This window comes from Equus asinus, chromosome 4 (assembly GCF_041296235.1).
Source record: "Equus asinus isolate D_3611 breed Donkey chromosome 4, EquAss-T2T_v2, whole genome shotgun sequence".
In the NCBI taxonomy this organism is placed as follows: Eukaryota; Metazoa; Chordata; class Mammalia; order Perissodactyla; family Equidae; genus Equus; species Equus asinus.
In genome coordinates, this window is record NC_091793.1 from 135009784 (window position 1) to 135037103 (window position 27320).

Below are 27320 nucleotides of genomic sequence, written 5' to 3' on the forward strand. Positions count from 1 at the left end.
TACCACTACTGTTTGATAATGGAGTGTTGTTGTGCATGCCCAACTTAATGACATGGTAGGTTGAATAACACTGAGTTTATGATGGAGGCTCAGGTCGCATGGTAACTTTGTGGTCCTTGGTCAAGCATTCAGTCTCTAATAAGACCCAGTAGCAGGCCAAGAGCTGTATCCCAAAAAGAGAGTAGTAACCTGCAGAGGATGGCAGGGCTTTGTTCTAGAATACTAAGGACCTGTGTTGCAATTCACCTATAGGGGACTGCTAAAGGCTCCAAACAGCATCTCTATTTGTCACTGACGCCTCAAGCACTGCTAGATCTTCTGGACCAGATGGACCAAGTAGCAGAGTAGCTTGCACAGCAGCCGGGACCTATTGCAGAGCCTTCCCTACTTCTGAGCCCAACCTAAATCTAGCAGCTTTTCAGGTCACTTGGGAAATGGGCCAGAGGAACACAGCCTAATGAGGAATATGTGTCCTCCAAAATCCAAAGAATTTATTCCAAGTACACGTTCCAGAACTGGGGAAATAACCACAGGATGGGTTCAGGAACCCACTGGACACACTGTGAGATGGACCTGCACTAAAATGCCATTGATCTCATGACCTCCATCGTTCCTACTCTGACTGGTGGACCCCAGAGATGTTTTTGATCTCCTGGCATTAGTGCCAGTTCAGAGTCAGTGTGAAGCAGTCCCTCAAAAAGTCTGATTGTTTCCTTTTCCCGAATTCACAGTTTCTCTGGTAAAAGACCACAGGTCCCTTTGGGGACTCCAGGAGAAAGAGTAATAGTTAGATTTTCAATAGTTTACCAGGGTTCTTCCTCAAGGGGATCTGATTTCCCCTTTATTCACTGGGTTCTGGTCTCTATACTGGCTCAAGTCTGGGAATTGATTGAGAGGCTATGACTCTGTTTTTATGATTCAGGTTAGACTTTTGTTCACTTGACCTGGAACTTTCTGCTTACACAGATCAAGTAAGAATAAAGTAGGCTTCCTATCTATTTCACTTCTAGGAACATCACGATTAACTAGCCAAAGTCACAAATCTGTGTCAGTCAGCCTATTCTGCTTTGACTCTACTGTCTGTTAGAGTGACCACGTGCACCTGGCCTCTGGCTGTTGAGTGCTATCACTTGGGCTCTGCCACTTCAGGATCCAATTGCTCCCAACTCATTTAGGTTTCCCAGTTCAGTGACTGCAGTTCCCACTGTAAGGTCTGGCCTGCAGAGAAGAGCAATCACAGAGCTCTTCAAGGATGTTGAGGCTCCCCACACACATTTATTTTTCACAGTCATGATGAAAGGTGTGTCTTATGGACCCTCTCAGGGTGGATGAGTAGGTCTTAAATGACAAATCCACTCCAACTTTCCAATCTCCCCAAGCCTTTGAATCCCCTCCTCTACATTAAACCAAGACAGGTCTGGCATTTCCAGTGTGGTCTGTGTGGGCCACGTTTTGCTCCATGTTATAGCAACCAACCAACCAAAATCTCAGAGTCTTTTCTAACTCTCTGAGCTGCAACAGTAAATGCAGAGTCTCTGCTTCCTGAGCTCATATCAATAAATTTGGTGTGATCCAATTTTATGTTCCTTCTGCCATTATCCCACATTCTTAATATCCATTCCCACATGTATGCCCTGAATTTCTGTCTATACAAATTAGAAAACTCAGGTATATATCTTCCTTGACTTACGGTGAGGTTACATCCCAATAAACCCATTGTAAGTTGAAAATATCATATGTCAAAAATGCATTGAATACACCTAACCTACAGAACATCCTAGTTTAGCCTAGCCCACCTTAAATGTGCTCAGAACACTTACGTTAGCCTATAGTTGGGCAAAATCATCTAATACAAAGCCTGTTTTATAATAAAGTGTTGACTATCTCATGTAATTTATTGAATACTCTACTGAAAGTGAAAAACAGAAGGGTCGTATAGGTACAGAATTGTTTTAAGTGTATCAATTGTTTACCCTCCTGATCGTGGGGTTGACTTGGAGCTGCCCAGCGCCAAGAGAGCATACCATACCGCGTATCACTGGCCGAGAAAAAGATCAAAATTTGAAGTACAGTTTCTACTGAATGCATATTACCTTCACACCATCGTAAGGTCGAAAAATCATAAGTAGAAACAACATAAGTGGGGAAACGTCTGCAGTTCTCTTGGAGTATAATTCAAATTCCTGAGCTCAGCCAAACAGGAGATGGTGAGGCACCACAGAGAACAGCAACAGAAGGAAGCCACTACCACTCCTAGACCTCAGAGACAGCGGGAGGAGGTAGTGTCCTGGAATTCAGGGCAGGAGATGCTGGAGAAGCTGGAACCAGAGCGGGGCCTGTCTGGTGGAGCTGGAGCCATGGAGGAGATTCAGTTTCTGCAGGAGATATTGCCCTGGGAAGGTAGAAAAGGAGGGCTAGAACCCCTTGGTTTTTCTGCACCCACCTCAAACCCTCCCTACACACACGTGTGCATGGACACACACACACACAGAGCCCAGAGAATGGATCTGAGGGCAGACAGACACAGGGCTTTCTCAGATGGTCTACGAAATAAATAGTGGTGCATGATACAGACATGGGTTCTGCCTTCATTGACCTTAATGTCTAGTAGATTGATCGTATGGAGCCTAGCAGCCCTGTAATAATTTGGGGTCTGTGTGGCCTTGTGCTCTCTACAGAAGTGTTATGGACTGAATGTTTGTGTCCCTCAGAAATTCAAATGTTGAAATCTAATCCCCAGTGTGATGGTATTTGGACACGGGGGCCTTTGGAAGGTAATTAAGTAATGAGGGTGGGGCTCTCATGAATGTTATTGGTGCCCTTACAAGAAGAAGTCAGAGAGCTCGCTCACCTTCTTTCTGCTATGTGACAATACAACAAGAAGTTGGCAGTCTGCAACCCAGAAGAGGATTCTCACCAGAACCTGACCATGCTGGCACCCTGCTCTGGGCCATCCAGCCTCCAGAACTGTGAGGAATAAATTTCTATTGTTGATAAGCCCCTCGATTTACAGTATTTTATTTTAGCAGGCCAAACTGACCAAGACAGAAGTATTTAAGTAAGTTGATTGTGGTGCTTTAAAAAGATATGAAAAGCAAATGTATCTATGTGAGAAGCTGGGCTTAAAAGTTATTGAAATTATGATACAATACATTTTTGCTTGTCTGTTTAGGAAGAAAGCTATAGAAAGAAATATTTTTTTCTTTTGCCCAAATAATCATACTTTGTATAAAAGTAATGTTTTGAAATGGATAAGCTCTGGAAGTGAAAGTGGTTATCTTTTGAATTTATGAATACTGTTCCTATCATATGTTACATTAAAATTAATAGGAGCTGAGGATGTGTATTAGGGGGAAAGGAATGGATCCCTCCTGAGCTTTTGCAGGGAACTGCACTTGTGCTGAGGAAGGGGATTTGGGTACGATGCAGAATCAAGGATGAATTAACGGCACCCAGAGTGGGGTCTACAATAAAAACACACAGCTGTCTTTCACAGCTCGAGTGCTCTGCTCTGCTCGACATCCTAGAATTAAGCACTTAAGTCAGACGTCTTTAAGTTCTTGCCAGAAAAGCCCTGTCTTTCCCTTCTAAGCCTGAATTTCTTTTTTGGAGTGGGGGTGGGTGGGTGGCAGTATTACAGAACTGTTCCTTTGAATGTTGTTCGTATGGAATGCATTTGAACGACATTGACATTTCGGGGAAAGATTCTGTGAGGGTATGAGATAACTGCAGAACTGTTTGCTGGCTGTAGTCATATGGTAATGATATCAGCTTCGCCTGGGAAAATTGACAGCATAAAATTCAGCTGATTTGCCTAGACAAAATTACGTAAAATTGCATGTGTTTGTCTAGAGCATCCTGGTAATAGCATTAGGGGCATAGATTTTTGTTTCTTGGAGAGCAAATAATTTGGAGCATAGTTCATACCCAGTATATCATTGTAGCAATAAACAAGTGTCAAAAGACGTCTTTTCTTTCTTTAGGATGAGACGTTACTGAGTAGCTTATTTAGCGTGATGGCATATTTTCTCCACGATCTTGAATTTTAAGTGGACTATTATACATCTTACTTTCAGGTCATGGACTGAGTTTATCTTATCTTTGGGGGAAATAATAAAGTAGTGCCTATTAGTAAAAGAACATTTTATTTTTCTCCTGCCAAGATCGAGTCTGTGCTAGCATGCGTGCACAGATGTGCCTCGTGATAAGTAAAATAAATATGTTCCTAAAAGGTTGTGTATAAATTGAGTCATTTTCCGATTGGCTTATATTATCTTGTCAAAGATGTTAGATCTTCCTTCCAGACTGAACTTTAATTAACTTCTAATACTTTAACTTTCAATTTCCCTTTACTCCTGCACTCTTTCCAAAAAGGTTTGCATATTAATCTTGGTAATCTTAAAAACTCAAAAATATGCAGGGAACTCCATAACTTGGAGGATCCTTTTATTCAGAAAATAACTGCCCTCTTTTCTCTTGAAGGAGGGCATTCCTGTAGGTGATAAACACGTTTGCCTTTTATTGGCGAAATGAAATCCTGTGAGTCTGTCTTGAACAGACGATGTTCCCGTGCAGGCTGCAGCCGGTGGTCACGGGGTTCCCATTCCACCCCAAGAGAACAAGATGGAAGATCGTGCATTTCTGAACCAACCCCGCTCCGAAAGAGCACCTCCTTCAGGCCGCTAAGAAAGCTCAATATTCTGGTACTTGCATGATTCTGCTTGCTTTCTTTCTGGAAAAATGGTGAGGGACAATTATATGGGACACACTTCTGTGAAAATTTTTATATTCTTTATTACCACGTATTGTATGGTGAGCACTGAAAGCGCCTACCTGAAAGCCGCTGTTCAGTTCTCAGCAATCAAGAGTCGCATTAATTTCTCTTTTTCCTCTTGTTCCATTGCACTCTAGATGTTTTTCTGAGCAGCCTCTCAGGTGATAGAAAGACTTCAGATTGTGGAGTCACACAAATCTAGGTTTGAATTCAATCTCTGACATCTACTAGCCACAAGGTGTGTCTGCCTCAATTTTCCTCATCTTTAAAATGGATTTCATAAGCGCTATCTTTGGGGTTTTTGCAAAGATTCGTAATAATATATATTAAATACCGAGCACAGTGCATGGCGCCTAATAGACCACAAACAACAGTTATCATGGCTGTCCTCTTCCTCCTCCTCATCATCATTGAGTTAGTTGTTGATATCTCTTTACCTCTTAATTTGGAGAACTGTAACTCCAGGAGCTAGCAGGTGCTCAATAATTATTCACTGAAAGAATTCATAGGTAAAATTGGGCATGTTAATTACACATCTGTGAACTCCAGATTTCTCACGCCCCACCAGCAACAATCCAATTGCTGACTCACACACCTGTTCACACAGCTCCCTCGTCTCCTACCACACACTTCCTGAGCGTTTCTGCGAGTCTCCAGGGTTGTCTCATATACGGTCGTCCCTCGGTAGCTATGGGAAATTGCTTCCAGGACCCCTCCCCATACCAAAATCTGTGCATGCTCAAGTCCCTTATATAAAATGGCACAGTATTGGCATACAACCTACGTACCTCCTCCCATATACTTTAAACCATCTCTAGATCACTTATAACATCTAATACAATGTAAATACTATGTAAATAGTTGTTATACTGTATTACTTAAGGAATAATGACAAGGAAAAAAGTCTGTACATGTTCAGTACAGGTACAACCATCATAGGCCTTTCAATCCAGGGTTGGTTGAATCCACAAATGCCGAACCCACGGATACAGAGGGCCGACTGTGTGCATCGAAAGAAGCTTGGTCCCAGAAGTCTCCTTCTCCATTGCCATTAGGCAATGCGCCAGAGTCCTGAAGGCACCAAGCTGCACAGGAGTCAACAGGAAAGGGGCATGGGGGTGTCTCTCTCTTTGGCATTAAATCCATTGCTCCAAAGCAATACTGCTTGAGAACTAACGTTACCAGTGCAGGCCTGAGGCCGCCAGTGTGTGCTCAGGATGGAGCAGAGAGACAGGGCCAGACCGTATTTAAGATCAGCCTCTTCTGCCAGAGGGACAACTCTGTGTGTCAGACCTGGGGCCTGGCTCCCTCTTCCTTAGGAGGGATTATCTGCAGCAGGTAGTCAGCCCTCAGGAAAACAGGTATGGCTCAGGTCCATCCCAGTGGCTCACCAGACATTCTAGGACACATCTGAACTCCTGTAACGGACACGACCTTGGTTCAAGTTGTGACTCCTGCTATAGAGCTACCCACTGGTGGGAAAAATCAACGTGTTACCTTAATCTGCAATGACAACTCATACTTCTAGCAAAGGGTTCATTTATTGTTTCCTCCAATATTGACAGGTGTCTCATGAGAGAGCTGAGCTTCCCTTTTAGGAGGTTGTATGTGGAGGGCTTAACTGCACTATCAAGAGGGCACAGCACAAGGACAACTGTAAGTCTGAAACGCATCTTTCACACTTATCACAGGGCTCTGGGGACTGTCAGACTGTCCTGGTTTCAGAGTCCCTTCTAGGAGTTTGTAGGCAAAGCAGAAATGGCTCCTGTGGGAATGTGGCACCAGGAACCACAGGGTTAACCCTCCAACACCACGTACTGGGAGCCGGGTGGCAGGACCAGCTCGAATCAGGACTTCCCTCTTTATCAATCAAGTATCAGCTAATTACTAGAGCTCATGGACTCCTGGAGAAACTCTAAGCCCCGGGGAGGATTTGCAGCTGCTCTAGGGAACAGGCCAGGCAGACCAGTGTCCCAGTTCAGGCCACACAGGAAGGGGAATCTGGGTCAATGGCTAGAAGCAGAGCCTAGGGAGAATCAGCTTTGAGGCAGCACGTTTACCAACAGTGGACTGCTAAGCACTCTGCGGTTGTCAAGTTCCTAGGCACAGAATAATAATGAGAGGGGGCTTGCAGAGGCTAATGACTAATGGCCCCTCAGTTTCCTGCTGATGCTGGCAGTTTTGTGTCATTTTGTTTTTATGTTAATTTATGCACGCAGGATTAGAATGTAGCATTATGTGGTCATTTAATTTAATTGAAGTATGGAACTTCATGGGCCCAGTTTTACATTTCCCTTATAGATTTCAGTGTTTTTATCTTTAGCATTTAATCTTCCCCCCCAGATCACCATTTCTAACGGCAATAATAACACATTTACACTTGCAGCACACTTCTCCTTTCTAGGAGCTCAAAGCTGTCATGGCCCATTACCCCACAAGAGCTCCGCAAGGCAAATGCCAGGGAGGATGTTAAGCACTTTCTTTAGGTTTAACATACATAAAAAGGTGCAGCCTTTCTCATGCAGAGAAGTTCCCAGCGTTTAAATGACTTTTGAGTGCAACGAGAAGCCCTGCGTATGCATGAGGCTTCCACTGGGCACTGTGCTTTTCGTACCTCGGAAATATGTGACCTTTAAGCCTGACAGCACCGCTCCGAGTGCATGTATCTTATTAGGGAGTTTTCATTGATCATCTTGCCCCCTTCTCGTAAAGAATGTAGTGTTTGTGTCACACTGCCTGGAAAAACTACCAGAGGGCACCAGGAGGCGCCAATTGAGGCGTGGAGGAGAGAACACAGGCTTAGTGAGCTCCCTTTAAAAAGCCACTAGCTTTTCCTCTGGGAATACAGATGGACCCAAGGAGCACTCTGAGCCTGAGACTCACCGGGTCCATTCATGTTCTTTCTGAAGGGCCATGCAAGTAGCCAGTCGGAGACATTGGCATTCAGCACACTTTTTTCTAAGGGCCAAAAGAAGAAGGGGGAAGTGGCAGCGAATTCTGTTGCGGCATTAATAGAGAAGGGGCAGATCAGGAGCCGAATGGAGGAAGCCTCCCCTCTGTCTGAAATAAGGGAAGCCATAGAGGGGTGGCCGTGACACGTTTGCATTTCCCTGAGGGGCCAGCAAAGTAGCTGGGGTATTTCTCTTACTAGAACATCAGATAAAACACTGTCTGGCTCGGGTCCTCAGCAATCTGCAAGCTTCTATGTTGACGGCCTGGCAGTGTCTATTGCGGTGGAGGAGGAAAGGCAGGAGAGATAGGGGTCTGGCCAAGAACAAGGGACCTGCCCACGGGACTGACTTGTAGAAGGCTCTGTTTCAATCCCAACTGGTGTGCTACAATTCAATCCTGCACCAACTTCTGGGAGTTATCACAGATCCCACAAGGCTGCCCCCACTTTAGATGCCAGCTGCAAGTGGGGTCCCCAGACCACCTGAACTTCTGAGCAATCAGCTGCAAATCTGGGAGGTTCCCAGACCCTCCTCGGGTTCAATAACACACTGAAATGACTCACAGGACTCAGGAAAGTGCTATACTTATGATTACAATTTTACTATAAAGTATAAAAATCAGAACAGCCAAATGAAGAGACATATAGGGCAAGGTCTGGGAGGGTCCCAAATGCAGAGGTCTGTGCCCTCTCTCCACTCAGTCAGGGCACATAACTCTCCTGGCACACCAATGTGTTCACCAACCAGGAGCTCCGCTGAGCTTTATGTCCAGAGTTTTTATTGGGATTCCATTATGTTGCCATGATTGATTGAATCATTGGCCATATGACTTAACTCAATCTCCAGCTCTCCTCTCCTCCCAATCTCTACTCAGTCTCCCCCCTCCCCCATCACTGCCAGGAGGTTGGACTGGCTCAAAGTTCCAACCCTCTAAAGCCATGGTTGCTCTTTCAGGTGACCAGCCCCCTCTTCAAGCTACCTAGGGCCCACCATGAGTCACCTCACTAGCATAAACTCAGGTGTGTTCATGAATAACAAAGACGTTTCAATCACTCAGCAAATTCCGAGGGTTTTAGAAGTTCCATGCCAGGATCCTGGGACAAAAATCAGACAAATTCTTTATTATACAATAAGAGGCTTCTAAATCTGGAAGTAGGGAATGTGACACATATATTCCCCCTCTGGAGATTCACAGCGAGGGTCCCCAAGGGAGAGAGTGGAGAGAATGAACCCTTGAAACTAAAGCTTTAGGTAACACAGTGTTAGGGGCTGGGAGAAGAAAGACATGTGGCTTACTTATTAAATACTTGGATTCCAGCGTCTTTCATAAAGTTCTAGCCCTTTTGAGACTTATTTTCCGTACTGGTTAGCAATTGATGAGTAGCCTTCTTTAATTCATTCAACACTGATTAATTAATACCTGGGCCTATATTCTCACTGTCTCTATTTACTAAGTTTGCAGTTTTTTCCATTGTTCTAAATCCAAAGAAATATTGTGTGTCCAATCAGAATTATGGCCCATATCTGTGTTAGCAATTATGTGAGATCTTTTTGAACCACTTTGCTGAGTTTTCATAATCAAGTGGTACAATGCAATTGGGCATATAATATAGTACAAGGAAAGGTGCCCAGAGTTATGACTATATGGATTTGGGATATCTATAAGGCACATGAAATGGGCGTGAATTTCCACCACGATTGAATTTGCAAGAACTGTCACTTTATTTTATTTAATTCATTATAAATCTGACTTAGAAACCCTACCTGCTGACTTGAGAGATTTCATTCTTGCTCATTATGGGGACTTTTTCCTCCCTCCTCAGCCCCAGAGTATTAAAACAAAACACCTGGGGAGCCATCCGCCCCTGCTCCCTGCTAGTCACACTGATAAGTCCACTGTCAGAGGCCCAGGAGCCCTAAATCCAGCAGCTTTACTAGGGAAATGCAAATTAAAACCACTGAGAGATTCTACCGCACACCTATTACAATGACTATAGTAAAAAATAATGACAATATCTAGTGTTGATGAAGACGCAGACCAATTGTAACTCTCATATGTTGCTGGTGAAAATGTTAAACGGTACAGCCACACTGGAAAAGAGTGTGGCAGTTTCTTATGAAGTTAAGCATAATCTTACCATATGACCCAGGAACCCCACTCTTAGGTATTTACCCTAAAGGAAGGAAATATTATGTTCATATTAAAATCTGTCCATGAATGCTCATAGCAGCTTTATTTGAGATAGCCAAAAGCTGAAAACAACCCAGATGTCCTTCCACAAGTGAAAGGATTAACAGACTGTGGTACATCCATACTGTGGAATACTGCTCAGCAATAAAAAGAAATGAACTATCAATATACAAAAACGTGGATGAATCCCAAAGACACTGAGTCAGAGAAACTAGCATCAGAAGGATACATACTGTATGATGACATTTATTTGACAATCTCAAAAAAAACTCTAACGTTGGAAAACAAATCAGTGATTTCCAGGGTTTATAGGCAGGGCAGGGCGTGAAAATAAAGAGATTGCCCAGTGGAGTTTTGGGGGAGATGAAACTGTTCTATATCCTGATTACATAAGTCTATACATGTGTTAAAAGTCATTGATCTATACACCAAAAGAAAAAAGTTAACTTTACTGTATAATAATCTTAAAGTACAATTAAAAAAAATCTATCCAAGGGCTTTGTTCCTTCATGGCACGTTTGGATGCAATATTCTACAGATCCTGGGGCTCCAGTGCCTGGAGTCCAATCTCCCCGGGCACAGAAGACACTCCCCTTCCAGAACTTACCACCTGCCCTAGGAACTCTGAGAGACACCTGGACCCTTCCTGGCTTTACAGAATGTTTATCCTCTCACTGACATTTTTTGACCTACTCTTCTCCGTTTGCTTCCCTGTTGGAGGACATTCTCACTTAGTATTCAGGAAAGCCAGAAAGAGAGGTTGTTTCAAGCACTTTCTGCTTTCAGCTCTTCAAATACCCCTGAGGCAAGAAGTACAAAGCATTGACCCCTTCTAGGAAAGAGAACAGGGAAAATAGAGAGAGTAAAACACAAATGGTCCTCATTCTTGCTGAATTTTTTAGAAGCAAAAACAAAACCCGAGTTAATGCCTCAGTAAATTACTGCGCCACTCAAGCATCAAGGAGAAAATTCTGTCTCAGCCCCTATGTTCTGGCCACTGTAATCAACAAAATCGTAAAGTATGGAAAAGATCCATTTAAAAAGCACTGTACACCACCCATAAATGTGTGCATGAGTTCATGTGAATTAACAAAGGGAACAAGAGGCAACCAAAGGTGAGAGAGGAAAGGACAGTGACCCAAGAGCCCTGTCCTGACTGTGTAAAGGTGACAGCTCATCTACTGGGAGATGAGCGACATCAGAACATCAGGCCTCCTGAAAGCGAAGCTTAAATGCACATCTGGCCTAGCGGTAGGAAAGGGACCCACACGTGCTCTGTGCAGACTAAGGCCAGGACCCGCCCTAAGGCTGAAGGAATGCAAGGTGGAAGGTGGGCCCAGACACGAAATGAGGATGGAGCCAGGGCCACAGCTTAGGCTGTGCCGCACAGGAGGTGTCCGATGAGAGACAGCAACGATACTGACAGCCAACCTCCCTCTGCCTTCTGGTACATCTCCGGCAGGGAAATTCAATACAACACGTTAAAACTCAGAGGCACTTCAGAAAGATTGCATGTATTCTCACTGAATTAGAATAATTAAGCACTAAACTTCGCCTTGGACTTTCTGAAAACCAAGAACAGAAAAATTCCATTGAAAACTTCACCTTCTAATTATTCAAGAAAAGGAAATCTTTAAGTTATTTTATAGAGGCAAGCTTTATAGTAGAAATAAATATTACTGGGTCCTATTAAGGGAGGCTTTAATGGTGGTGATGTTGTCAATTACAGTTTTGCAAAACATGCAAAGGCATTTTTCAAACGAACATTTCCTACATCTTCTCTCTAAAAGAACCCACGTGAGGAACCAAGAGAACATGATATGGATATATCACTTTCTGATTTTCTGAATTAATGAGATAAAATAAAGAAGATTCAACACTCAATGGGCCACTAGCACATGGAAATTTCAAACTATTCACAAATCTATACGCACGCTAAGCACTCTATGGTTCAAATAAATAAAAGACCCAGATCATGTGGGAGTCTGCAAATTATCTTTCTACTTTAAAAAAGAAATCCCAACACAACATCATCTATATCATATTTCAGCCCAACCAAGAATGCATAACCTGAGTCTAATCAGACAAGCTAAAGATAAGGAACATTCTTTTAAAAGATAGAGGGGGGGCTGTAGTCTTCAAAAATGTTAATGCCCTAAAATACAAAGAAAGATTGTAAAACGTTCCAACTTAAATGAAGGTAAAGGGACACGACAACTAAATGCAATACTTGACTCTAGCCTGGATCCTATACTGGAGGGGGAAACGTGCTATAAAGGGCATCATTGGGTCAACTGGATATGGATGTAGACAAAACTTGAATATGGACATAGCTTAGAAAAATGTATCGATGTTCAACTTAGTGAAGTTGATAATTGTACTGTGTTTATGTAAGAGAATCTGTCCTATTCTTAGGAAATACACACTAAATATTTAAAGATTAAGGGTCATGATGTATATAACTTATATTTAAATGGTTCATAAAAATATTATATCGAGAAAGAGAGAGCGAGAGAGAACAAATGATAAAGTAAATGAAATAAAATATTTATAACAAATGAATCTGGGAAACGAGTATAGTTCTTCATTTTCTTCTTGTTCTTGCAAATTTTCTGTAAGTGTAAAACTATTTCCAAATAAAAAGTTTTTTAACAAAATATTCTTTTAAAAAAGGAATTCTCTCATTGTGATGCTACAATGGTAGATACATGTCATTATAAATTTGTCCAAACCCATAGAATGTACAATACCCAAGAGTGAGCCTTAATGTAAACTATGCACTTCAGATAATAATGATGTACCAATTTAGGTTCATTAATCATAGTAAATGTACCACCCTGGTGGGAGATGTGATAGTGGGGGAGGCTGTGCATGTATGGGGCAATGGTTATGTGGGGGATCAGAATTGGCCATCTCAAAATGTGTCTCTTTGGCATAAGGATTATTTTGGGTTGGTTATTTTTAAAAACTGCAGACATGGGAAAAGCTCTGAAAACTGAGTAGAAGTAGAAGTTACCCTTTGTAAGAGACACTGACATTTGTAAGGGGAATCTCCATTTGTAAGGGTGTCTCCCTCTCCACTAGGAAGAGGGGGAGGATGACCTTATCTCTAGAAAGTCTTATCAATGCGGAAGCCAGCCAAGGACTTAAGTCTGCATAATAACCTTACTCTTGTTTACTGTCTTTTTCTGGTAATCTCCTATAACTGACTCCCCCCACGCCCAACATCCTTCTTTGCCTTTAGCTGAAGATGGTATTTAACATGACAACTCCATCCATTCTGGGAGTGACCCAGTTTTCCTGGATTTCTCTCATTTTTACATGTTATAAAGCTTTGTTTGACTTTCTCCTGTTATTCTCTCTCATGCAAATTTAATTCACAGCCCAGCCAGAAGGACCTAGAGGGTAGAGGATTTGTCTTCCTCCTCTACAGGTATATGAGAAATCTCTGTTCCTTTTGCTCAAGATTGCTGTGAACTTAAAACTGCTCTAAAAAATAAAGTCTATTAAAAAAAGAGAGAAAGTTCTAATGCTCAAAAAGTTTGGAAACCACAAAGTTCACAGAATGAGTAGTGAACATCTTCACTCCCAATGGCAGCCTTCTCTTGGTTGGAGCACAGTAAATACATAGTTAAATTCTTAAAAAGTGACTGAAGAGTTGATGGTCTTCACTGTTGATTGGAAAATGACCCACTCTGTTTGGGTAGCAGATAGGTAGTGCTCAGTTCTGAAAGTTTGGAGCCTCCCATTCTCAGATCTTCATCCCACTCTTTTGAGGAGGTGGGTCAATAGGATGCCTAGGGACACAGTCCTCAGCCACAGAATTTAGAAAGATTTTTGAGGCTCTACATTTCAGAGGAAAATCTAAGCTCCTTATAAGTGTAGACTGACAAATAAAATCGGTCTTCCCTCCATGCTTCTTTCTTAAGCAGTAACTCTGTGCTGACTCTTCAAAGAATCCAAGATCAATTCTGATGGGCAAAAAATATTAACACGAGTATCAAGAAGGTGGGTCTGGCTTTTGAGAACGTGATGGATTGAGAGTGGCACCAGCAGGGCATCAAACTCAGATCAAACTGGAGATCATTAAAATTGGGTTGCTAGTTTCCTACGTAGCTGTGACACTGGACATCTGACTGCTCACTCATCAATGCTGTCTTCTTGGCCTCCTAAGCACCAAGGAGATATCCAAATTGGGTTAAGAAATGTCAAACCATGTCTCCAGAGGTGAGATCCTTACCCTATAACAGCATTGTAAACTACAACTTGCCTTTCATCACACCTTCAAAATCATAAATCTTGTCCCAAGCAAAATCCGGATCTCCCCAAAGAAGAAGTTGGTAGGGGAGAGGAAGAGATTCTGTGTTATGTTACTTCCTGAGAATTCTCTTTCATTAATCTTTGCTCCAATGTTGCCTTTGAATGGCTCTTGAGCAATGAATAATGTTCACACACAATCTTTCCTGTCAAACATTTTATTCACCCCAAAGTCTGGCGACAGTTTGGGAGCAGTATCTTTTGCTATTATGTTTTTGAATTGGCTTTCTATTGTCACTTCAAGAAGTGTGGAAACACCTGATTTATGAGAGCCTGGCTTAAAAAGTGTCATTTCCATTGCTTCCTTAGTAACTGCCTCCAATAAGCAGAGGAGGGCAATTTGGTTTGAACTCGCTTTGAAAAGCTTTAAGTTTAATTTATACGTTGGGTAGAGCTCTCCGGCTCATTGAAATTCTGCTTAATGCATCCTCAGAAAACACCTGGAAGACCAGAAAAATAAAGCTACAGTACGCATGACCCCACATTTAAGGCAACTGCTGCGTGCTGGTGAATATTGTTTCAAAGCAGATTCTTGTTTCTCTTTCTGGCCCTACACTGTCGGAACATTTGAAAACCTGAATTCCAATGAACTCAGAGTCTAAACCAGTTAATAATTAGGCCTGTCGTTCAGAGGTGCTTTAATCTTATTTCTGTAAGTACCTGTCTCTAGTTTGTCTATCTTACTCCTGGTATGTTTTCTCCAATAACCTCATTGATGGGGCATGGCTTAAAAGTCAGCAGCAAAGACCTGACAGTTTGTGAGAAGAAGAGGTTTAATTTAATATGTGCAGGCACTGGAGTCTCTCAGAAGATGACTGCTGCCAAGAAATTTGGAAGGTCATTATGTGGAATATGTGTGGCTCAGTATCTTTTGAACTTTTTTAATGGGTAAAGAAGAACATTTCTGTATAACGGTGTGGGGATTATTGCACCCTTGTCCTCAAAGCTGTCAGTTACCTGCATGGCTCTCAGGTTGGTTTTGCAAATGCAGGATCACACCAAGCTGAATAAGCAGTTTGGAAGTTCCTCTCGGCCTCAGGTGGTGAGAGTTTCTTAGAGACGCCTCCGCAAACTCTAATATGTATGCCATCCGCCTGGAGAGATTGCTCAAATGCAGTTCTGATTCAGAAGGTCTGCAAAGGGGTAGGACCTGAAACTCTGCATGACTAACCAGCCCCCAGGTGATGCTGATGCTGCTGGCCCGTTATCCTCACTTTGACTAGCAAGGGCTCAGAGAACAGTGTTTCTCAAGTGGGGAGACAAGGACCGGAAACAGTTCTCCTGCTATGTGGGCGGATGCTCTTCAGATCCATCTTCCACAGTCATATTTTTTTCTGTCACCTATAGAAGGCCTCTCTGTAAAAAGTGAAGAAACTGAGGCAAGAAGTCAAAGGATTTATTTGAATCACTGAGATGATGATCTTATGCTTTACTTTGGTCTTAGAAATCTGATACATATGTATATATTTTTTTGATCCAGATTTTAATCCAAATATAACAACAGGCAAATAGCAATTTGAAGATGCAAAAACAGCAAAACTTACATACAGTGATGACTTTTCTGTGTTCCATTATTTTTTTCTCAAGTGAATAATGAGGCCAACGTGGGATTGCCAGATTTTGCCGTAATTTGGACGATTGTTTCCATGTGTAGAAGTTGAGTTAGGATTCTCTATTGGCTGTGTTTGTCATTCTCCTTTCATTATTTCCTTAGGGCAATGTATGCTTTCAAAAAGGCAGGATCATACCACGTGGACATATTGGGGACACTAAATTTGAAAACAACTCAGACTTTTTAGATTTTTCTAAGGAAAATTTTTGCAATTCTGGGTGTTCATTTCCAGCCCTCTCAAGCATTTTTCATTCACTCCATTGGGAATATAGAACTTTTCTGATAATTTCCATCAGCCAAACAGCTCACACCAAGTGAGTATGTGTGTTGGTGGTGGGCTGGGGGAGGCAGGAGTGGTCAAACCTGGGGCAGTGGAACTCCAAAGGGTCAGCATCAAAGTCACAAGGACACAGCATCAAACCAACGCTGACAAAGCTGCAGAAACCTCAGCCATTTCTAAAGTGCCTGATGGTGTGTGTTGATCCTGACAGTAAAATACAAAGGTTAAAAATGGCAGCCCTCACCTCACCGGTTCAATTCCAGTATGACAAAGGTGTTTGGTGTTACCAGAGACTATACAATCCTGCAACCAAAGAAAATACCCCCTACAGCCAAACCAGCTGGGCCTACTCTCCTAAGCATCAGCTTATGAAATGCTTGCTTATGTAGCACTGATTTCCCTGGGGCCAGGGCAAAAGGCTTCTCTTCTCCACAGATATTAATTAATAAGTAATAAGAGCTAACATTCACTGAAAGTTTACCATGAATCAGGCACGGACTATGTTTAATATAATCCACTCCTTACACCACCCTATCTGGTAGATATTATTATGAGCTCCATTTCACAGATGAGAAATTTGAGACAAATAAGCTCCCCGCTCAGCTAGTAACTGGTGATTTAAATATATATAGTCACTCAAGATTTAAATATAGGCTGACTGACTCCAGAGGCTGTGTTCTTAACCAGAGGATAAAATAACTTCACTTTGAAAAGAAGATTGCGACTTATTTTATCGGTGATAAACAAAGGGTATGAGTTCCCTTGCTTAGGACTTTGTAATTTTCACGATCGCCTGGCCTCCTGTTGGTTCTGAACTCATAGGATATTGTTCTCTCCAGAGCTCAGCTTGACAGCATCTCAATGTGTTCAGCTGATGCTTTGTCCCCCTCAGAGTACTTTCCAGGTCCTTTTTCTTGGGTTCTGACAGGCAAATATCCTAGATTCTTTAAAAGAAAATTACTCGTGTGAAATCTATTGACAAACATTCATTCATTCATTTGTTCATTACCCCCCATCACCACTCTGCTGAGCAGAGCTTGTGAAGGTTACCTGACTCCAACATTACGAAAGCTAATGGTCACTTCTCAGTTCTCATCTTGCTTGACCTCATCATTTGACATTGCTGGTCACTCCCTCCTCCTTGAAACACTTTCATTAATAGCCTCCTAGGAAACCACACTTTTTTCCTGGACTTCCTTCTATCTTTTGGGCTGCTCTGTTCAAGTCTCTGTTGCTGGTTTTTTCATCTTCCTGACCCCTAAAATCCAAACGCCCCAGAGTTAAGTCCCTGGATCTGTTCTCTTCCTTCAGTCATGCTCCTGGAGATCTCGGCCAACCTCCCGGCTGAGCACTCTTAGATTCATGTCTCCACCTCTACCTCTGCCCTGAACGCCAACCCCGCACATCAATGCCTTGCTCCTGGATGTCTAGCGGGCATCTCGACCTTAGAACGTCCAAAACTGAACTCATTATTTTCCCCCTCTGATTCTCTTGTAGCAGTTTTCTTTATCTCATAAATGACAACTCTCTTCTTCCAGTTGTTCAGGCAATTTGCAGTCATTCTCTTTCCCTCACTCCTTATACCCAATCGATCACAGTATTTCTACCTTCAAAACACATCCTAAATATCTGTTGACTCTATCTTCAAAATACATACAGAGCAACCATTTCTCACCATTTCTTTTGTTACCATCCTGGTCAAGTCTCTCTCCTCGATTAAAAACATTTCTCCTAACTGCTCTCCATGCATCCGCCCTCGTCCCACAACAGTCAATCTTGAACACTGCGCTGGAAGGAACTTTTGTAAATGCAAGTCAGATCATACTGCTACGCCCTCAGAACCTCCCAAGAGCTTCACACTTCAATCCGAGGAAAGGCCCCAATTCTTTCAATGGCCTACAAGTACCTCCATAATTTGCACTCCCCCAACACCTTCCTAAACTCACTTCCCACCACTTTCTTCCTTACTCACCCTGCGTCAGCCACAGCAGCCCCCTAACATTCCTGGCCCATTCTGGGCACACTCCCACAAGAGCCTTTCCCATCACCTTGAATTCCTCCCCTTGAATATAATCTTCTACCAGATATTGTCAATGATCCCTCACCTCTTTTAGGTTTCTGCTGAATTGTCACCTTCTCAATGTGGCCTTCAGTTACTTTTATGGCATAACAAAAAACCTCAAAACTCGCTGGTTAAAACAACCATTTTATTATGCTCAAGGATTCCGTGGGTCGGGAGTGAAGATGGCTTGTCTCTGTCCACAGTGACTGGGACCTTCAAGTCTGAGAAGGACTTGACACCTGGGAGTTGAAGGCTCACCCACTTCCGTGTCTGGCCATTGATATTGCCTGTCAGTGGGTACCTCAGCGAGAACTCCTATATGTGGTCTCTCCATGTGGCTGCTTGGGCTTCCTTGGGGTATGGTGACTGAGTTCCAAGAATGGGGATCCCAAAGAGCACCAGGTGGATGTTATATCAGTTTTAGTGACGTAGCCTCAGAAGTAACACAGTATCGCTTTCGCCATCATCACAGACCCACCCAGGTTGCAGGGGAGGAACATAGGCTCCCACCTTCTGATGGGAGGAGTATCACAGTTACATCGTGAGGAAGCATGTGGGATGGGAGGTATTGTGGCAGCCATCTTTAGAACATACAGGCTGCCACACCCTCCCTGCTCACTCTATTCTAAATTGTAACGCTCTTTTCCCCCTGGCCCCTCCACCTCACAACCTCTGGCCCCATTCCTTTATTTTCCTCATTGCATTTGTACTAGTTTCCTATCGCTGCTGTAACAAATTACCACAAATTTAGTGGCTTAAGACAACAAAGTTTATTTTCTTATAGTTCTGGGGATCAGAAGTCTGAAACCAGTTTCCCTGAGCTAAAATCAAGGAGGCAGGGCTACATTCCTTCTGGAAGCTGTAGGGAAGAATTTATTCCCTAACATTTCCCAGCTTCAAGTGCTTCCTGCACTCCTTGGCTTGTTGGCCCACATCACCCTGAGCTCTGCTTGCATCCTCTCATCTCCTTCTCTCTGACTCTGAGTCTCCTGCTTCTTTCTTTAAGAGCCCTTGTGAATACATTGGGCCCACCTGGGTAATCCAGGATAATCTCTCCACCTCATGATCCTTAATTTAGTGACATCTGCAAAGATTCTTTTGCCATGTAAGATAACATATTCCCAGGTTTCAGGGGTTAGGATGTGGGCATCTCTGGGGGCCATTATTCTGCTCCCCAGAGCACTTATCACCATTTGACACATTGTATATTCCATGTATTTGTTTGTGTACTGCTTGCTAGAATATAATCTCTATCACATTAGAGAGAATATTTTTCGATTTTGTTTTCTGCTGTATCCCATGAGGCTAGAACAGTCACTGGCACATGTTGGGGACTCAACATATATTTGTTGAATGAGTCATTTGCTTGTCAAATGAATGATGCCACAAATACTATTGAGTGCCTACTATAGGCCAAATTATATCCCTAAAGTGAAGTCTTGTTAACACTTTTTTCCTGAGATTTCTCAACACCTTGTATCTATGAAGAAAGTCTCATGTGTGATTCATCAAGGTAAAAAGAGAGGGATAAAGCCCAAAACCACAATAAAATTATATTTTTTCATGTCTTTTTGAACATTATGCAAAAAAGTTACTGTCTCTCTTGTAGCAAACTTGCAGGCTGAATCTTTGATTTCCCCACCCCAGGCACTTGTCCTATAGAAAGAGGGAGACACGGCGGGGTATGGGGGTGCGGATTCAGACCCTGGGTCTCAATAACCTACACAGGGTTGGGTACTGCAATTCATTTAGCTCTTAATTGAACTGTCCCACAGCCACCCTTAGAGTTTTATTTCCATAACATCTCATGATATTTCCAGACAGTACACAAATAAAAACGGTTTGTATTTTAACTTTGAATTTCCTGATTCCTTCTGGATCAAGCCAGATGTGTGGAAATGTCTGTGTTTGTGTGTGTGTGTTTTTAGACACTGATCCATATGCTTGCAAGGATGTGAATTCTGTGACCTTCTGTTCCTTCTTTTGCTTGATGACTTGTACACACAACCTCATAAGGCAAATCTCATAATTAAGTTGGATCTGTGTCAACCATGAATTTTTCAAAAGATCATAATCATCATGGTTTCCATGTCCATTTAAGAAGCAATGTAGCCACATATGTCCACAAATGAACCTCATAGAATGCTGCCCTTATCAATTTGGTTTGGAACGTGGGCCAAATTGGACTTATTTATATTCATTTTAGATGTAATGAGTTAGCCTGTTACTAAACATCACATAGGAAGCAGAATCTCAAAACAAAATAAAATAAAATAAAAAGAAGCAAATTCTTTTTTGTGTTAACTAGAGTTAAAGAATATCGGAGCAAGGGAGCAAGGGGTAGCTAACATCTTCACTTATTCCTTAAGCCTCGATTTTCTCAGCTGTGAGATGGGAACACTCAAAGCTTCCTTGGCAACTTACTTGACCTCCATAACCCTGAATTCTTTATCTACAAAATCAAGATGATAATAATAAGACCTACCTCACAGGGAGCTGGGAGGTTAATATCAGTTTCAGATGTAAAACACTTCCTTAAATGCCTGGGGCTCTGTAAATAGCCAAGAAATTTTAACCCATTATTATTATCTGCTCATAGCATTAGGTAAATTCTAGACATTCGATTTACATTAACTAACTGGTAGCTATTATTTTTCTTCCAATCCATGTGCATGGAATGTCTTTCCATCTCTTTATGTCATCGTCAATTTCTTTCAAGAAAGTCTTGTAGTTTTCATTGTATAGCTTCTTCACTTCCTTGGTTAAGTTTATCCCAAGGTATTTTATTCTTTTTGTTGCGATTGTGAATGGGATTGAGTTCTTGAGTTCTTTTTCTGTTAGTTCATTGTTAGTGTATAGAAATGCTACTGATTTATGTATGTTGATTTTATACCCTGCTACTTTGCTGTAGTTGTTGATTATTTCTAATAGTTTTTCTATGGATTCTTTGGGGGTTTCTATATATAAGATCATGTCGTCTGCAAACAGCGAGAGTTTTACTTCTTCATTGCCTATTTGGATTCCTTTTGTTTCTTTTTCCTGCCGAATTGCTCTGGCCAACACCTCCAGTACTATGTTGAATAGGTGTGGTGAAAGTGGGCACCCTTGTCTTGTTCCTGTCCTCAGAGGGATGGCTTTCAGTTTTTGTCCATTGAGTATGATGTTGGCTGTGGGTCTGTCATATATGGCCTTTATTGTGTTGAGGTACTTTCCTTCTATACCCATTTTATTGAGGGTTTTTATCATAAATGGGTGTTGGATCTTGTCAAATGCTTTCTCTGCATCTATTGAGATGATCATGTGGTTTTTGTTTTTCATTTTGTTGATGTTGTGTATCACGTTGATTGACTTGCGGATGTTGAACCATCCCTGTGTCCCTGGTAGCTATTATTTTTGAAAGCAGAAAGGCCTCCTCTCACTGAAAGGCTAAAGAAGCACTACTATGGTGTGATTCCAGAAACACTAGGAATGCTCTGCTCACCCCTAGAAGCTTCTCTTCTCCCTTGAAATAAAACTTGCTGTTTCTCCAATAAAGCTTAATCTATCTGACTTAAAATGTTAAAATGAAAATACTCCTAGGAGAAATATTACTTAAAGCATCGTTAGCTATTTACACTTTAGAATGAGTGAGTTTTATGTTTTGTTCTCAGAAATTTCCCCACGGGTGGAGAGAAACAACAGGAGACAATTGGCACAAGGACAGCAACCTCACCTGCTCCACAATTATAAATAACTTACATGAATATCAAGCTTAATGACATACATAATATCTTGGTCTCAGCACATATCCCACAACTGCCTCCTAACACCCCGGTAGAGTTATCAGCCCTCAGAGATATTATAAATAAAGACAAAAATCCTTTTTACTGACTTTGAATGGATATCAAAATTATTTGGTTAATGTTAAATACTTTTCAAAGTATTTAACGTGCCAGCTACTTGAGAACAAGGACCTTGCTTGCCTCACCCTTATCCCCAGCCCCAAAGGAGAGTTACGACTGTTTCCAGAGGGCATCTATTTGTTGTAAATTTCACGGCTGGGACTGAAGCTTAGCTGTTGTCACTCCTGTTTCTCCCTCTCTCCTGAACTTGCCAAGCACCCAAGGTCCACCCATCCCTCCCTAGGGCACCCCAGCCAGGCCTGGTCTGCCAATAGCTTTACTGGCAGAAGCAGAAACATTGCATAAAAGCCGCCGGGTACAATTAGGTAGATTGTCTATTGAGGAGGCAGTGAATAGTTCACTCCACTGGTAAGGACCGAGGCTCTCGTCCCAGCTCTCTCCCAAACGAACGAGCGAACCCTGGCAAGTTGCTTCTGTTCTCTTGGCCTTAGTTTCTCTATCAGTAAAATGAGGATTGGATGAGAGGATTTGTCTTACAAAGGGATGAGAGGATTTGCTCTAAGATTCTATGATTACTCCTTTCAGTTTTGTGCTTAACTACATGCCAGATGTCATTCATTGCTAGGATTTCATGCCTGGCTGGAATGTAAGCTCCTGTGGGCCTGGGCACCGGTGCTCCCAAGCCCCCGGGACAAGCTGGCTTCCACTCCCTACCCAGCAGAGATGGAAACCTTGGTCTCCAATGATTCCAGCCTCTCCTTTTCTCCCCCAGAATCATGCAGGTAGACCACTCTGGAATCCCAAGCCAAGCTTGGACGAGAATCTAAATCCTCTGAACATTAATTTCTTCTTTTATAAAATGGGAACAATGATACTCATCTCATTGGGCTTTTGGTAAGAATTAGCTACATAATGTATATAATTACCTAGCATAGTGCCTGGCATATATTGGCAATTGTCTCTTCCCTTCAACCTCACTGCCCCGTGCTTTTAAAATTCTAACTCTTCCTCCACGTTAAAAGAAAGGAAATGAATGGGGAGACTGAAACTCATTTATATTGGATGCTGGTTCCCCCAGGCTCCTGTGGGGTTAAGCCTTTTATCTCTGACCGTGGAAGGCTTTGACTGTTCTAAACAGGACCCCGAGCCTGTGGGGTGCAGGTGGGAAGCAAGGTTCTCTTGCTACACTGCGACTTCTTGCTGATTCTGAGCTCAAACTTCCTCAAAACCAGTTCCTAAGTCTACTTGAGTTTCCTCCTAGGAAGCCAGAGGGCTGGATGAGCCGGAGTCGGAAGGCATGGCAAACCTCCGCTAGCTCCACATGCCCAAATGGCAGCTGTCTGGGCTCCCTGGGGAAGCAGTAGCAGCTGCTGGAGATTCTGATCTGGGAACTGGTGGTGTGGAGGACGAGGTGCAGGCATGGAGTGTTGTTTGTGCTCATTCCTCCACTTCTTCCAGCTGGCCACAGGAGGCAGGGTGAGGAACAGGTGGAAAGAAGAGGATGAAGAGCCAGGAACAGCTGGACTCTTGCAGGGATCCCACAGGAAGGCTGTTCCAAGATCTGAGCACTTGGGCCCAATTCTGGGAGCTCAGGCCCTTGTCACTGGCATGGGACTCACTCCCTGTTGCTGTCTGTTGCCTACAAAGGGCGGTCCAAACCCCTTCCATGGCGTCCAGGGCCCTTCCCAGCATGGCTGCTGCCCAGCTTCATCTCCCACATCTTACCCCGCACAAGCTTCTCATCACGTCCTGAGCAGCCTCCACATCTCCCTGCCCCTCAGTCTGGAAGGGCCTTCCTTCCTTTTCTATATTGAAGACTCTGACACAGTCACAAAGACCTGTCTCAGTCTTGCCTTCTTTGCATGGGCCTCCCAGTCTCCCCCCTGTGCCTCTGCAGGATTCACACCTCTGCTATGACTTTCCACAGAGTTATGTTAGAGCCATCTACTTATGTGGCTTGATCCTCCACTAGGATGCCAGCTACTTGACAACAAGGACCTTGCATGACTCACCCTCATCCCCAGCCCCAAGCCTGTGTCAGCACAGGGCAGGTGCTCAAAAAGTTCTCTTAAATGGATGTTAAGCCCTAATGGCAAGAGAATTAAAAAAAGAGAACTTGGTCTTCCCCCTGCGTGGGCAGGAATCAGCCACTGAGTGGCTCAGGGCATCAGGAACTCAGTCAGCACTGACACTGATCAGAGTCTATTAGGAGAGTAACCAAACAAAGGCAAAAACTAGAAATCTGGCTCAGCTGTTTAAAATAATACTCTTTTAGTCACGTTCTTCCACATTCAAAATACTTTTTCCTTGCCATTTTTAAAATCCTTTTATTGTGAAAGCAGAATCGCATCCTCAGCTTCCCCAGGAGCCTGTGGTGCATTTCACCTCCTTCCTCCTTATCTTTCTAATCCTAGAGAAGCAGCTGAGAGAAAAAAACAATGACCATGCATTGATGGATTCAGTCACAAAATGCACATCAGATCAGACAGCTGAAGGTAATTTTTCTTTAAGAAAAAACTCTAGAATATGTGAAACGTGCAATAACATTTTCTAGATTCTCTATCCATTTCCTCCACCCATGGAGGAATTCTGAATCTAATTACAGGCATTTGTGAGGCTGCTTTCATTTGTGCTTAATTACCATGTAGTACAATAACTATTATGTACGCTGATATGTGTGTCAGATTAGCTTTGCCATGCGTTTTGCTGGATTATCACATCAAACTCCACAAAAGCACACGGTCCAGTTCAGCAAGTTTGTCCCCTCTGCAGGGCGGACCATTTGCAGACGACAGTCCACTCCTCACACCTTACAGACTGATCAGAGATCTGGGGAGAGTTCTTTCTGATCCCGCCTCTGCGCCCTTCACAACACCCGGCCACGTGCTGCGCGGCCGCCTTAGAAGATTTCACAGACATCAGCAAGAACAGTCTCCTTAGTGAGAGGATGCGCGGCTCAGTAGAAAACACCGGGAGCGTGCAGAACGCTTAGTGGACAGACGTCTCTGGAAGACTCCCCAGGACTTCTAATCTGGCGGGAAGATCCAACACACATTTAAAGGGGTCTTTGGAATAATTATTTAAAGAAAAATGTGATTTTGATTTGTTGTTGCCTTTGGACCATTCAGACACTGTTAAAATAACAACTCTGCCACTAGTACCTTAGGTCTAAGGTGGGAGCAAATTTCCTACTATGAGGAGGGGAGGTCAGGTGGGGCATTGGGAAGAGAGCTGGGATGGGAGTCGGTCCCAGTCTGGATTCGAGGAGTATTCCCTCTGGGCTTCCTGTTCCGTAAGATGAACTTGAATGGCCTCAAGCCACCATCTCTGTCTCTGGGGAGTGCCAAGAGCAGCCAAGGGAATGGGAGGGGACATGCAAGTCACGAGGCACGGAGGATGCAGGACTGGGCGTTGGATGGTCCTGGCATGGGCATTCACGGAGAGCCCACCGCACAGCTCTGTGTGAAGTGGGGGTTGCTCAGGAGAGAGTCGTGACAGAGCTCCAAAAGCCACAGGGAGGATTCACGGGTCTGAAAGTCACCCTACTTTTGCCACGCAGTGTCACCTGCCCCGCCCCTCATAGCCCTCCAGCCCTTTGGGGCCTTCTCTGTCAGAGATATCCTTTCTTGACGTGTGCTCTAAGTCACTGTCCACTTTGACATCTCAGGAAAGCTAAGGAAAGAGAACTTGTAGACTCTCTTTTGTTCGGACAGGCTTGGAAGATGGGGTAGGAACAGTTCAGTGCGGCTGCCAGACAATCAGATGGTCCTGAGCTGGGACTTGAACCCCCGTTACACGGAGGACACATTCCTGAAAAGCACTGTGTTAACTGGAAACTAATAAGGGGAGGAGCTAAGTCTACAGAAGCTGAGGAAGAAGGCTGGTGACAGGCGTGGAGGCGCGGGCTCAGATCTCCCTTCTAGAGAAAACCTGCAGGAGGCCAGCAGTGAGCTGACTGCCTCCAGGGACAGGCCTCTCCTCCCAGGCAGCTTCCAGCCAATGACTGAGCATGGCAGGGAGACTTGGCCTGGCTGTCACTGCCCAATACAGGACGCCTCTAGGAAGCAATGCGTGGGCCGGCAGGGTGGGGCAGTGGTTAAGTGCGCACGTTCTGCTTTGGCGGCCCGGGGTTCGCCGGTTCGGATCCCGGGTGCGGACGTGGCACCGCTTGGCAAGCCATGCTGTGGTAGGCACCCCACATACAAAGTAGAGGAAGATGGGCATGTATGTTAGCTCAGGGCCAGTCTTCCTCAGCAAAAAGAGGAGGACTGGCAGTAGATGTTAGCTCAGAGCTAACCTTCCTCAAAAAAAAGAAGCAATGTGCTCTGGATGGAGCTCGCCAGGGGTCTAGCCAAAATTTCTCAGAGCCCCACTACAACCAGGTTCTTCCTACCCAATCCTCCAATCCTCCCTCCTTTGCCCTCTCCTTTATGGACAGTTTACCTACCTCCTGGCCTGAAGTTTCTCCCTGCTGCTCCAGGGCCCGCCCCCCTTCCTCTTAGGGCCCACTCCCTTTCATCTTAGGCCTGCTCCCCTTCATCTTTCAACAGGCATTTCCTCTCCAAGTTGCTCACGCTTCTAATTCTGTTTTACTGTCTGCTTCCCAGAGGACCAAAACTGACAGTGGGTATATGCCCAAGATAGGAGAAATTTATTTTATCCTTAAAAGGTTATTTTGATTCAAAATACAGGTCCATAACATTTTACTCACAATTTAAAATCCAAAAATCTCTGAAAATGCTGAAATTTGATCTGACTGACCCTCTATGAGGCTATTTGCAGCCTGTAGTTATTCCACTTGAGTCATACATTTTATTACAGAATTACAAAGGTGCATGGTTATGGGGTGCTGCCCCAGACTCTGCCAGGCGTGTGATATAAGACATAGTATACACCTTATATTTACTCTCTAAAATCTAAAGCAATCTGAATTATGAAAAATATCTGACTCCAAGAGTTTTGAAGAAGAGACCGTAGACCCACACTGTGCAACCTTCAAGCCTGCGTAGGGTGGCTGGTCTCTGTGAGAGGCTCTTTAGAACCACGCCCCCCGTCTTCACACCCTGCCCTCATGTGGAGATTTCAGGTCCTCTCACCTGGAGTCTGGGTGCTCTGCCAACAGCATGTGGCAGAAATGGTGTACTGAGCCAAAGGCTTCAGGAAGCCTACCAGCTTCCACTTTTGTATTTTAAAAAAATACAAGAAGTCCAGCTGATGTACCAAGAAATCTGGCTGCCGTGATGGACAGACCACGTGAAGAAGCTAAGTAGACAGGGAGAGGCCTGAGATTC